Here is a 14,497-nt window from a genome sequence, read left to right on the forward strand (position 1 = left end):
GGTTAGAAGCCACCAGTGTATATTGTCTCTCAACTGCCATTGATTTTCCAAAAAGAATAGGTTAAAGTGCTCAAGCCCATTTATTACAGGACTAACGGGTGTGGTGGAGAAAGTGTTACGGAACTAAGTGGGCTTGCTTCCTGGTGAGTTAACTAAGACTCTACACCAGTGGAAGCTGTCTCACAAAGTAAAGTGTATTTGCAGCAAATAGGAGGCCATGAGGAATCATTTCCAAAGTCATGGCGTCCCCAAACAAAGGGAAGCAGGAACTTTTATTTGGTTGGGGAATGAATATTCAAAAGAGAGAGGCGGATATTCGCTTTCACAGGCTCAGTTGGAGAACATGCTTCCCGGTAAGGAGGCCTAAGCTTCTCCTGGAGAGATCTTTGCATTAAAAATAAGGCAAAGGTCATGGGCATAGCTCTTGTGGTGAGGCTTGGTCAGTTTCAGGAAGGCTGGTGGTTACATCTCCTTAACATACAAAAGGAAAAGAAACAACTTGGAAAAACAGTTCATTGCTTCCAAACCCACCTTTGAGTTACTCAGGCATCTGGTCGATGACAAAAGGAAGAGTTAGCTACTGCCCTTCAGGGTGTTAACTAGTGTCTGGACATAGATTTGACCTCAAAGCACAAGGAATATTTTATCATTTCATTCATTCATTCATTCATTCATTCATTCATTGTTTCTTAACCAAACACCATCCAGGAATCCTGGGACCAATCAGACAGACCTCAGTGGCTATAGCCTTGATCAAGGCCCTGTGTCTCTCTGGGTTTCAGTTTCCTGAGCTCTTACATGGAGATAATGACCCCCCTGCAGGCTTGTAGGGAGGAGTAGAAAAAAATGCATGTAAAGCACAGAGCACAGCCTGAGTGGGGCTCTGCATGTGAGGGTCACGCCCGCCCACTGCTCCAGGGCTCAGGGCTCAGATCTGTCTCAGCTGGAAAGAAGTGGGTGGAGAGCGAGAAAGAGTTCAGTGTTGGGGGCCCCTGCTGTGTGCTGGACGGCGCTGAGACAAAGCGGCCTTCATGACGACTCCACCTCCCAGGCCCGCCCCTGCCTCCTCTCCCTGCCCCCACCGTGCATTCCACGCAGTCCCATTGTTTGGCTTCTGTATCTGGTTTTGTGACAGTTTTAAAGACACCAACATGCCACAGAATTCACACTGGAGCCAGCCTAGCCTCAGCGGCTGTCCCCTCACCGTCCGTCATCGCCAACATATGTTTAACCCGCTGTTCTTATGCTTTTGTAAACACGCTGTCTCCTTTCAAAGCTCAAATTAATATGATCCTTCCTCTCTCCTTTCAAATACTGCCTTCCAGCCATGCCTGGTCAGATTTCAGATTTACACACCCCCACCCACCCACCCCAGGACCTATGTGCACAGAGACCCAGAGGTGAGCAGATCCCGTTCCCACAGGCCCTCAGGCTCCCAGACCTCGGACCTCCCAGGTTACAGACCGATTCACAGACACGCTCACAGCACAGTCAGGTCGACACAGATCACTGTCAATGTCTCAGGAACACAAGCACGCTGAGACCTAGGAGCCCCAACAACACAGATTCACAAGGACAGAGTCCCCAGAGGTCAGACACTCAGATGGACAGACACACAGACACAAATGCAGGTGTGCAATCATGTGGACACAGGGACCCACAGAACAGCCATGCATTCACAGACATTGTTATGGGCTGAATTGTGTGCCCCCAAAATTCTTATGTTGAAGTCCTAAGCCCCAGTACCTCAGAAGGTGACTGTATTTGGAGACAGGGCCTTTAAAGGGGTAATTAAGGTGAAGTGAGGTCATATGGGTGGGCCTCATCCCATATGACTGGTGTCCTTATAAGAGGAGATTGGGACACGGACGCACACAGAGGGAAGACCATGTGAGGACACAGGGAGGAGGTGGCCGTCTATAAGCCAAGGAGAGAGGCCTCAGAAGAAACCAACCCTGCCGACACCTTGATCACAGACTTTTAGCCTCAGAACTGAGAAAATGAATTTCTGTTGTTTGAGCCACCTAGTCTGTGGTACTTTGTTATGGCAGCCCCGGCAAACTAATACAGACACGGGGATCAAGAGACCCTCCCCACCCAACATCCCCCCAACACAACCCCAGACATGCTGCCGCCTTCGCAGCCTTGCACAGAGCATCAGGGTCAACACATTCCACACACACTGACCCGAGGCCCAGGGCCTGCTGGTAAGCCCCACTCTCCACAGCCCCCTTCCTCAGCATGGGGACTGAGTTTGGTCCAGTCTTCCAGCATCACCAAGATGCAAGGGGAGAGGGCACCCAGGGACTTCCTCCACTGGACGGTGAAATGGTGGAAACACTATAATGAGAATAGTTCACACATATGGAATCCCAATTGTAGGTTCCAAGGGCTGTTCCAAACACTTTGCAGGTATTAACTCATCTAACTGTCTCAACAACCCTTTGAGGTAGGTACTATTATCAAAATCCTCATTGAAGAGATGGCAAAACTGGAGCACAGAGAGGTCAAGTAACTTGCCTGAGATCACCCAGCCAGCAAAAGCAGAACTGATACTTGAATCAAGGCAGTGTGGCTCAAGCCTAGCTCTGAACCACAGGGCAATGTGCCACCAGGATCAGAGACAGGGCCAAATTACAGAAGAGCTCAAATGCTTGCTCAAGAAGCAAGTGAGACAAAATGCCTTCCCCAGGGCACAGACTTTCCTTGGTTCTTGAAGTCCCAGGGTGAAACCCTGTGCTTAGGGCTGGTGACATAATTTGCAGGGCCCAGTGCCAGATGAAAACATGGACCCCCTTGTACAAAAAGCAGGGGAAAAGTGCAATGAAAAATATTAAAATATAAAGATTTTTCCTTTCTTTAGTGGTCTCTCTCTTGACTTAGCATAATATTTTTTCTTTGCTATTTAACGCCACTCTAAGTAATAATACAATTTTAAATGATTAGCATGAATTTTGCCTTATATTTTGCAATGCCAGTTTGAAATGCAAATAGAAGAGCACTTAACCCGTATGCAGAATCACCAAAACTACATACATGTTTTGTAGCTCCTATAGACATATGTATTTCATTCTTCCCAGAACAGTAGGAACGCTACTCTACAAAACGCACTCAACTGTTTTATTTCACTTCTTGATCTATGCACCTTCTCCTAATACTGTCTACCTTGAGCTTACTGATGAGTAAGGAAGTACCGAGAGGAAAAGGAACTATGGTTGCTCTCTCTTTCCCTTTCCTTCTGTGTCACGGTTTTCAACTTAAGCAGTTGGCTAATATAGGAAAGGAACATGAATACGAAAGGATCTGACAGTGTTGCTTGGTAGTTCATGCTTCTTAGAACACCACTGCCTTCTTTCTACATTCCAAGCAAATTCTTTTTTTTTTTTTTGAGGAAGATCAGCCCTGAGCTAACATCCATGCTAATCCTCCTCTTTTTGCTGAGGAAGACCGGCTCTGAGCTAACATCTATTCCAAGCAAATTCTTATTTGAAGGGAACGTGTGGCCACTTAGGGCTGTGGGCACCCCCACTTAGTTGTAGAAGTAATACGTTTTCCTTCCAATTGCTCTGAGTCTCACAGGGGTCCCATGCATTGTGGATGCACCAGAATTCTGTGCTCGTGGGGCGTGACAAACGCTATCCACCAATGGGAGGCAAATAATAGTGAGCATACATATTGCGCACATCTCCTCTGCTCACGTGCGTGCTCCATCGTCCCATCGGACTTCACTTACCATACACAAGTTCAAAGATACAATTATTAAGAATTTCAAAATGACAATGGCAGAGCATTAAACCAGGTGAGGGGCTCTCCTGAGCTCAGGTGTGACCGCACAGGTTGCCTGCCCGTGAATCCAGCCCTGCCTGCCCCGGGATGTTCCTGCCTCCACGACAGCCTTGGCTCACAGCTTCTCCTCCCTTGGGGACCAGCTGCTCCATCTCAGAACGACTGTGGCCCACACAGGGCTCCCTCCCCTGCCAGGTGCTTCTTCCACTGGTCCAGCTCCTCTGGCCTGTGTCAGAGATGACTCAGTATCTAGAAGTCCATCCTTTCAGCTAACCTCATTTCAGGATGCTGGAATTACAAGGACGTGTTCTTTGCCTGTTTTGAGGAGAGCTGAGTGTTTCTCAGTCTTCTTATGACACAGACTTAACTGTGATCCAATCACTTCGAGTACCATCTGTAATCCCCAAGTCTTTCCTGGTAGTCTAGGCCTTGCTTCTGAGTTCTAGACGTGTTTGCCCAGCTGCCTACAGGATGCTTCCATCTGAATGTCCACAGACATCTCAGGATGTCAGGAGTTACTCATCCATCTCCTGTCCCAAACCTGTTCCCCATCTCGGGGGTCACTGTCTTTCTGAAATCAGGGAGCCACCCTGTGTGCCCCCATATCCTACAGTTTACCTCTGTAAGACCTGTCATCTCTGCTCCAGGGCCTCCTTCCTGTGCTCTGTCTCTGCCACTGCCTGGCACAGATCTCATTATCCATCGCTAGGACCATGGCAGGAGCCCCCCCACCCCACCCCAGTCCACCCTCCTCACTTTTCTGAAGCATGGATTTCGTCATGTCAGTGCCCTACTCAGAATCTTCAGAGCTTCCCATTGCTTCTGGGTGAAATTTGCACTCCTTAGCTCTGGGTAACTTTCCCCCTGGGGAAAATAATGCCCCAGATACTAAAAATAAGATGGGCATTTGGACATGGGGGATGAGGAGGGATTCCCCTGCTCTCCAGGGCCAAGACATTGAGGTGGGGGCAGAGGGTGCGTCTAGGCTCAGAGGATGCTCAAAGCTGGAACCCCCTCCTAACCTGACAGTGTGAGGGTGTCTTGAAGAAAATGGCAGGGTGCAGGGAGGTGGGGGGAGGTGCTGGGAGAAGACGGGCCAGGCTGTGTCCTAAAACAACTATGTGAATAGGAAGGAGCTGGAGCCACCATGGCTGAGAGACGCAGAGACGGCTATGTGATCACCAAGCTGGTTTCCTCTTCCTGATCACACAGCTAGACTACATTTCCCAACCTCCCTTGCAGTTAGGTGGGGCCATATGACTAAGTTCTGGCCAATAGAATGTGAGGTATGGTCACTTCCAGGCCTGGCCCCTAAAAGTTTCCTGAGCAATCCTCCCTGCTATCTCTTGTGTCCCACTCACAACCGAATGCAGAGGAAGACGAGGCACCACAAGATGACAGAACCACAACATGGAAGGGGCATGGGCCCCTGAGTGACTGTATGGAGCAGAGCTCCCCCTTCCCCACCATGCACACTGAATTGTGACATGAGTGAGAAATAAACTTTTACTGTGTCAAGGCACTGAGATGTTGGTGGTGTTAGTTACAGCGGTTACCTTATCCTGACTAGTTCACAGCTTCTGCCCCCTCCCCCATCAGTGACTGCACATGGGTGGTGTGGGTGTGTTCCTGGCCCCACAGTGTCTGTCAGTGGGGAGGGGGCTCACAAGCCAGACAGTCTGTTTTTCTCTTTATAAATAATTCATTTTTAATTGCACAATCAGTCCATCAAGACCTTCTCCTTTTTTCTTCTGTGAAAAATACAAAATATTAACAATAAAGCTCAAGTAATGCAAAACATTAACAATAAAGCTCCTACTTATACCACCACCACCGCACAAGGTCCTTTACCACAGTCTCAGAGATTCCTACTCTTATTCCCCTTTGAATCATCCTTTCAAATATTTTTTATACATCTATATTTATAAAAAATTTAAAAATTATTGTGTATGTTTCTTTTCTCTCTCTGTCTCTAAATAAAAAGTGCCCTGCTTTATGTTCTTTTTGCCACTTGCTTTGTTCTCCCAACAATATCTCTTCATGTCATGTCATAGATTTGTGTCATTCTTTTATTTTTTTTATTTTTTATTTTTTGTGAGGAGATCAGCCCTGTGCTAACATCTGCCAATCCTCTTTTTTTGCTGAGGAAGACTGGCCCTGGGCTAACATCTGTGCCCATCTTCCTCCGCTTTACATGGGATGCCGCCACAGCATGGCTTGCCAAGCAGTGTGTTGGTGCGCGCCCGGGATCCGAACCAGTGAACCCTGGGCCGCCGCAGCGGAGCACGCGCACTTAACCGCTTGCGCCACCGGGCCGGTCCCTATGTCATTCTTTTAAACAGTTGCATAGTACTTCATAGTATGGCCACGCTAAGGTTTATTTAGCTAAGCCTCTGTTGATGGACATTTAGGTTTTCTCCAGTTTTTTACTCTTCTGAACAATACTGCAGGAAACATCCTTACTTGGGCCTCTCTGTGCACACGTGCCAATGTTTTCTGCAGGGGAGATATTAGCTGGAGTCCTTCAAAATGGTTGTGCCAATTTGCATCATCACCAGCAGTATTCAAGAGTCCCTATTTCCACACACCCTCACTAACATTTAATATCAAACTTTAAATTTTTTTTGGCCTATCTGATGAGTGAAATATAGTTCATGGTAGTTTAATGTTTTATTTCCTTGATTACTAGTGAAATTGAACATTCTTCAAGTTTATTGGCCATTTGAATTTCCTTTTCCATAAATCGACTGTTTTTTATCATTTGCTGAGTGTTCTATTGGGCCATTTGTCTTTTTCTTATTGATTTGTTAGAATTCTTTATATATTCTGGATGCCAATTCCTTATCTGTTATATAAATTGCAAATATTTTCTCCCAGGTTATTGCTTGTTTTTAGCTTGTTTATGGTGTCTGTTGTCATTTAGAAGTTTTACGTTTTAGTATCATGAGATCTAGCAATTGTTTCTTTTATGCTGCTTGCTTCTGACCAGTCTGTTTTCAGCCATGACAGTGAGGCAGGGAAACCAGCCACCAGGGACACAGGCCCTCCCTCTGGTGGACAGATTAGATCATCTGATCCTCTCTGTGAGACAACAGTAACTTCAACGGATGCCAGACTTAACTTGGAGTGAGGGGGGAAGACTTAGGGAGCAGGTGCTGGAGAGAAAAGAAAGACATTCTTTCTTCCATGGGGAGATGGGGTCTTAGAGTCAGTGACTTTATTTTGTACCCTCTATGCTGGTTAAGCCAGACATATGGCTTCTGTTCAAGTTCTTTATGACCCGGTCTCCCTTATCCGCTTTTATGAACTACTTCCCTTTGTGTAGCCTTCACTGCAGTTACACTGAATTCTTTACCAAACCAAAATCATACTTTCTGCCTCCAGGCCTTTTAATATGACTCTTTGGCTACTAAGAGACAGGAAAAAAATAATTATAGCATTTATTCTGAGGCAGGCTCTGGGCTAAGTTATTTGCATACCATTTCATCAGTCAGGATAAGCCAGGCTATGCTGCAGTAACAAACAACTCCAAAATTCCGGGTTCTTACAACTGCCAAAATCTATTTCTCCCTCATACTACCTGTCCAGGGCATGTTGGCTATGGTTTGGCAGCATATTTTCTTTCTTCCAGGACCCAGGCTTCTGGAGCATCTTCTCTCTGGAACATTGCTGGTTGTGGTAATCTTTCAGCAGGAAAGGGTGTGGCAAATCACAGATTAGCTCCTAGAGTTTCTGCCTAGAGGGACATGTCACTTGCACTCACATTTCATTGGCCAAAGCAAGTTGCATGGCCAAGACGGACTTCAAGGGGCTGGAACGTTAGTGACCAATAAAATAATCTACCAGCGTCTATCCTCCTTGTCACCACATATTCAATTCCTTCTGTCTCCTACATGTGGAACCTGCTCACCTTTAGGCAAACAAACCAAAGTCCCAAGCAGACACTGGTTCAAGCTCAAAGTCCAAGATTTCTGCATAATACCTGGAATTCTCTTTGGCAGAGAGGAGAGACAACCAGCTCATTTTGGTTCAGAGATCTATGAGCCAATGAGAACGGCCACCTCCCGCCTCAGTATACTCTGGTGAAATGGGATAGGGCAATCACAGGTAAACACTTCCCTTCTAAAGGGACAAGAATAAGAGACACATGGCAGCCACAGCTCTGTAGATTCTGCAATCATTCTGGGCACACCTTTCCAGGGGTCTGTTCCCTAGGATGGGGAATGTTCCTTGATTAGGCCCCAATTCCCTCTCCTGGGAGGAATGCCCCAGCCCAGTGTTCTCTGTGGCTGTTGGCTCTTGGAGGATCCTTCCTTTTCCAAGGTTGAACCATAAGGAAATTCACTTTTATGGACCAAAAGGTCCATAAAGCATTGAATTGCACACTGGCAATTTCACATGGCCCAACCTACGCTCTTCCGCATACGACGAGAGCCTTAGAGAATATGCCCAGTTTGGGGGTTGAGCAGATTGCTCAGCCTATTTTCTATCCAAAAGATTGGAGGTCCAAGGATGGAGTTATGTCTTAAGCAATCACTATGTCTTTTAGATCAGGCTGGTTTTTCCTAATAGGGAGGATATCAGTGAACAGTAATATAATCTACTATATTATTTCGTTGAATCCACACAACATCCTGAAATAAATGTTTTTATGATCTCTATTTTACAGACAAGGAAATTGAAGCTCAGAGAGGTTAAGTATTCTGTCCAAGGTCACACAGTTAATATATCTTTGAGTGAGAAGTCAAACTTAATTGCACTGCTATACTCCCCGCTCAAAAAGAAAAAAATAAAGGACTTCTATCATAAGCCTCCAGATAGGCTGGGAGCTGAGGCCTCTGAGACATTTCCCTGATTCCTCGTGCTGAGTTGTCATTTCTACTCTGTTGTGCAATATTTGTATCATGGAACTTTCAGCTTCTGCTCTCCTGCCAATTCTTCTCACGTCTCTTCAATCAAACATCCAAGACAGGACATCTGATTTGCCCAGCCATAGGTCATAGGTCGCTGTTCAGCCTATAATGGGCTCTTATTGGATCAGACACTGCCCTGGTCAGTAGCTCAGGCTGAGGTTATGAGACACAAAACATGGCTTCCAAGGCAGCAGGGCATCAAGAGGAATGGTTTTTATCCCTTGTAAATACCTTCACATATGCTGCTCCCTTTCCCTGGAATTGCCAAGTTCTATCTGTATTCATAGTAACGTAACTTAAGGAACTCTTATTACACGCGCTGTGCTAAATACATTTAACCTTCACGACAACCACATGATATAGGCACCATCATCGATTAGTCCCATTTTAAAGACAGTAAAGATGAGGCTCAGTGAGACTAAGGGACCAGCCCTCTGACTCAGGACTTCTGAATGAAAGCACTTTACTATACCAGGAGGTCCCATGGCGCCTCTTCCTGGAAGCCTTCCCTGTTTCCTCCTTGTCCAAGTGGCTTCTCTTTGCTGAACGCCCACAAACCTTTCTCTTGCTCTTAGGAATGGATCACATTTTGCCTGTGCTATGTCTGAGGGTTGTGTGGGATGCATCTCTACATCTTGATTCATTCATTCGTTCATTCATTCATTCATTAAATATTTATTGAGTGCCAGGCCCTGCACAAGGCACCAGGGATACATTCAAATAGAGTCCTGGCTTTCACAGAGTTTATAGTCAAGTGGGAAAGACAGACATTAAACGGATAATGACACCAATAATTATTTAATTACAATTGTTATAAATGTTATGAAGAAGTCCAGGGGGGATACAAGCATTTATAACAGGGGACCTGACTCTGGAGGGTGGGGATGACGCCTCTGAGAAAGCAATGTTTCAGCTGAGTTCAGGAAGGGTAGGTAGGAATTGGCCAGGGCAAGAAAAGGTGCGGGGAGGGAGAACCTTCAAGACAGGGAAAACAGCTGGACCCAGGCCCTGAGGCTGAAAGAACTTGGTGAGCTGAGCCTGGGCACAGCAGGCCAGGAGGGCAGGGGAGGAGGAGGCCAACATACCCCTGGCACTGCCGTTTGGATGGGTCTCCCTGCGTCCATCCTGCCAGCGCAGCCAGAGGCTCCTGGGCCGCGTTGCAGGGGCTGGAGCCACGAGTTGCAGGCATTTTGTCTCTGGCGAGCTGGCAACCCCACGCTCCTGGGTCAGGAGGAGGGAGGGAGCAGAGGACGTGCACAGCACACTTTTTATATATGTGGGGCCATAATATTTAAGTGTCTTGGCTGTAAGCCTGCGACTAGGTCCCCCGACAGCCAAGCATTGCTCCACACGCTCTAACAGCTGTCTGTAAAACCCGTTTATGGAGCCTCTATAAATTTCCCAGCTGCTGCAAACACAGCGCTGGGAACAAAGAGTCGGTGGGAGGGAGGCGTAGCAGAGCTGTGGCTTCAGCGTCTCTGCTGGCTCGTCCTCTGGGCCCCGGCTTGCCCCCTGCCCACCCGCGGCTGCCTTACCCTAAATTCTTTTATTGAAGCTGATCTTAACATCGACCCCGTGGGGCCTGGCTGGGCAATCCAGCTCAGCACGGACGCAGGCACTTTCAAGATTGCAGCAAAAGGTACAGTAAATCAGAATTAAGTGTCATGATAGTGATTTGAACTGACACTGTTTTCACCTTGTCCATTTACTGGGAAATATATAACAGGAATAGATTGAGCCTGTCATATTGTACCTGAAAAATACAGCTGTTAGGGTAGGAAAGGCAGCTGGCACTGAGGCAGGGTCCCAGCGGACAGGGGGTATATAGTCTGGGGGAGGGGGGGCGTGTCGTCAGCATCCCGTTGGGGTGAAATCTTGTCCTGGGAACACTCAAAACTCAACGGTGCTTTTCCTAGGGCCTGTTTAAGGCAGAACCAGCCTGACCAGCCTCCCAGGCTGTGTCCCAACTGCTCCAGGGACCCTGTGGCCAGTTCCCTTGCCCTGAGGGCCCGAATTGCCCAGACTACAGGGCATTTAAAACATTTTTTCTATTAAAGTATAACACAGATATAGAAAGGGCACAAATCATAAGTATATAGCTTGATTTATGTTCACCAACTGAATGCACCCGGGTACCCAACACCCAGATGAAGAAACAGAACAGAAAGCCCCAGACGGCCCCCTGTGCCCTCCCTCCATTCTCTACCCTGCCTCCTCCCGTAAGGGGGACCACTATTCTGACAACTCAAGCTGTGGATTGATTTTGTACGTGCCATTTTAATGAGCGCATTTTGAAATTCCCACCTGTTGTTTTTTTGGCCCCCAAAGAAAACAGGAACCTCTCAGTTTTGAAATAATTTATTAACGAATATGAGCAACAGATACCCTCATCTCTCCTCCCAGAACTTCGAGTGGGATCTTGACTCCAACTCAGAGGCAGGGCTGGGGGAAGGATGGGGGAGGGATCTGGTATGAGTCAGAGACCGGCAACCGAATGGGGGATAGGGGAGGGGGGAGGATCAGGACTGGGGCGGGACGAGGACGGGGTGGAGGGTCAGGGAGGGGCTGAGGCTCAGAGATGGAAGCAATTTCAGGATTGGGGTGAGGCTCGGGAATGGGTACGGGGTAAGGGTCAAGGATGAATCGCGGGGCAGGTTCAAGGCAGGTTCAGAAACAGGGTGGAGCCATGAGTAGGAGGGGCTCAGGGAGGGAGGAGGGGAGACGGTCTAATGGGCCCAAACTTTGCTACGCGAGAAGCTGCACGTGAAGGCCTGAGGCCAAACCACTACCAAAAGGCAGGGGGAGGACAAGCTCTCTGCAGCCAGGACTGGCTGTTTCCCTCCCCACCCTCCCGGCCCCTGGCAGCCCCAGGCGTGGGGTGGCTCTGCCTAACTGCAGCTCCAGGCCCATCCTGACTCGGTGGAGAGCAGGTCGGTGGCTACAGCGCCTCCAGCAGGTGGCCTCCGGTATTACTCTTATTGCCCTGAGCTCTGGCTCTGGCTCTGGCTCTGCTCGGGTTTGGCCACCATCCTCCACCTCCTCTTTCCTGCTGGACCTCGAACTCTGCCCTGAACCCACCCTGCTTGGCTGGGGCTTGAACCCCCTGCATAACCTATGCCAGCCCCCATCTCCTAAAGTCACAACTCTCCCTGAGCATCTGGCTGGGGACCTCCCGTGAACCTACCATCCTGGCGCTGCTGTGTACCTGACTCTAAGTATCTCCTGTTGTTGAAGGACACCCTCAGGAAGAGATGTCCCTCTCAGGTGTGGATAGCTATCTTTCTCGACCTCCACCTTTAAGCCAGTCCAACCCGCCACCCAGCCAGGGACCACACAGCTCGGGTTACAGTGGCTGCCTCCTTCACACAGGAGACCCCTTGCTTCCTTCTCATCATTTCCTTTCCACCCACATCCGCATCCTGACCCCGTCTTCTGCTAATGCTATGCACGAGAGCCCCTCTCTTTGCCTTGGCTTTGGCCTGCAATGCTTTGACTGTCAGCCCTGGATTCTTTCCACCTTTGGCCACCTCGGAGAGGACTTGTCCTCAGGACCCACACTGGGGAGTTGGACTGGTTTCTCCCTGGGTAAGGGCAAGACAGGGTACTCCCCCTCGTCTTGGCAACACCTGCCTTGAGCACTCTGTCCCCACCCGCATTCTCACTGAGGCCCCACAGTCATCTCCTTTGATGTCAGTTCCCACGAGGCTACAAGCTCCGTTAGGGCAGGGATGGTGCCTGTCCTGTGTGTTCTCAGAACCCAGCTCAATGCCTGGCACAAAGATGCCAGTTTACCAGTACCAGTGGAATGGTTGGAGGATGATGGGCTAAAGGCACAGGTCTGAAGGGAGGGAAATCGAGAGTTCGATCCTGATGCCTCCACTCAGAGTATCATTTCACTGCTCTTGGCCTCCCTTTTCTCATCTGTAAAATGGGAAGATACCACCTTCCTCCGTGGGGCTCTGTGAGGACTGAATGCAATAATGCATATCAGTGTTTCGTGCCATGCCTGGCACATGGTAAGCACTCAATAAATGGGACTGGTTAATATTTCTATTTTCTCTTACTCAGGCAACAACCACTGGTGTTTCCATTCCTAGAATTATTTGGTTCCAGCGCCCTCCCTGCAGCTTTTGAGGTTCTCCATTGTCTTAAGAAGGCATTTGCTCCTTGCGCTACATGCTTACGCCCTCCTTGGGCTCAGTGGAGCTTCAAAGTCAAGGCAAATTGTTAGCAGACACTGCCCCCTCCTTCTGGTCCCCAAAGACCTGACTTCTGTGGCAGGACTGGAGAAGGCCTGTCCCTCTCTCACGGGGCCCTCCCCACCCATCTGCTGGCATTGACCTTGCCTCCCCATCTCTGATGGTCAGTCCAGGGCCAGCCCTGGGGAGCAGTGTGGCGAGGGGAGCCAGGACCCGCTGGCTGGCAGGAGAGGCTGCGGTTCTGCTGATGAAGGGCCTTTATCGACCTCCCTCTGCAGACTCGGCCACATCATTCACAGGCCTCGGGACGGGAGCCCATTCATCTGGGGCACGGAACGCGAGGGGGCTGGGATTTCTCATTCTAGGGCGACGTGGAGTTCACATCAGGAAATATTAGTCTGATGAGTTCCCCGCAAGTGGAAGGGCTGTCAGGCATTAATCACGGGCTGAGGGGCGGCAGCGCGGGGCCGTTGGTCCAATCCCCCAGGGTCTCATCCTTTTCGGGAACTTCAGAACCTTGCCGGGCCTGAGGACAAGGACGGAAATTACCCTTGAAGTACCTCAGGCTGCTCTCTGTCACTCGCTGAAGCCTCTCTGCCTGGGGCTTGGGCCCCTGGTGAGGATTCGTGCAGGTGGCTTCACTCCCTAGTCTCAGTTTTCTTGTCTGTAAAATGGGTTGAGAAGTACCTCTCTCACCAGGTGGTTGGGAAGCCAAAAGGAGACCGTGCATGTCAGCTGCCCAGCTGGGTGTCCTGCATACAATAGGCGCCCCATACATGCTGATCCCAGCTTCTGCCCCTTCCCTTTCCTCTTTGTCTACTGGACTGAACACCCCTGGATGGCAGGACCTGGTTTATTTCTCATCTCCATAAGGTTTATATGATGATGGGTACGTGAATGAACGAATGAATGAATGGAAGAAACCCAGCTCTTGGTTGAACACGAGTTGCAAGCAGTATACCTTTGGCAAAAAACAGGGGGCTGGTGCACAGTCCCTGACGCTCTGTAAAATGTCTCCCCTCCCTTTTCCTGTCCTGGTACACCTCTGCACTTCCGTAATGAAATGACAGCCATGAGCTGCATGAGATGGCAAGGGACACTGTGTCAAATCAGATCACATCGTTCCTCTGCTATAGACTCATCTGTGGCTCCCCAGTGCCTTTAGGTTCAAGCCCCAGTCCTTGCCTTGGGCTGCAGGGTTTGGGCACCAGCGGCTCTTTGGTCTCCCGTCCTCCCATTCACTTCCTCCCTCTCTCTTCCAGCTGGACTCGGTTTCTCACAAGGCTTGAGCACACCATGTCCTCTCCCACCTCGGCCCTCCATTGTGCTGGCCCTTGTTCACAGCTATGTCGTGGAGTCACTGAACAAACTGTGTCCTCTCCAGCTTCTAGGCTTTTGAACATATCGTCGAGACCCTTCAGGAACTTGCCTTGCCACTTCCTGAGTCCAGCAGAGGGTGTCACCCAACGGCTCCATGTGAACGGGAGACTGCCGAGAGGCTGGCCACGGAGGTTTCCTCAGGGTCTCCCACGTGGGTATCTAGGGTATGGAAATGTCCAGTCCCCTGAAGACTTCATGAGCTCAGACTGGAGTCCTATG

The sequence above is a fragment of the Ceratotherium simum genome, chromosome 29, assembly GCF_057802395.1.
Source record: "Ceratotherium simum simum isolate JZ-2026a chromosome 29, ASM5780239v1, whole genome shotgun sequence".
Lineage (NCBI taxonomy): Eukaryota > Metazoa > Chordata > Mammalia > Perissodactyla > Rhinocerotidae > Ceratotherium > Ceratotherium simum.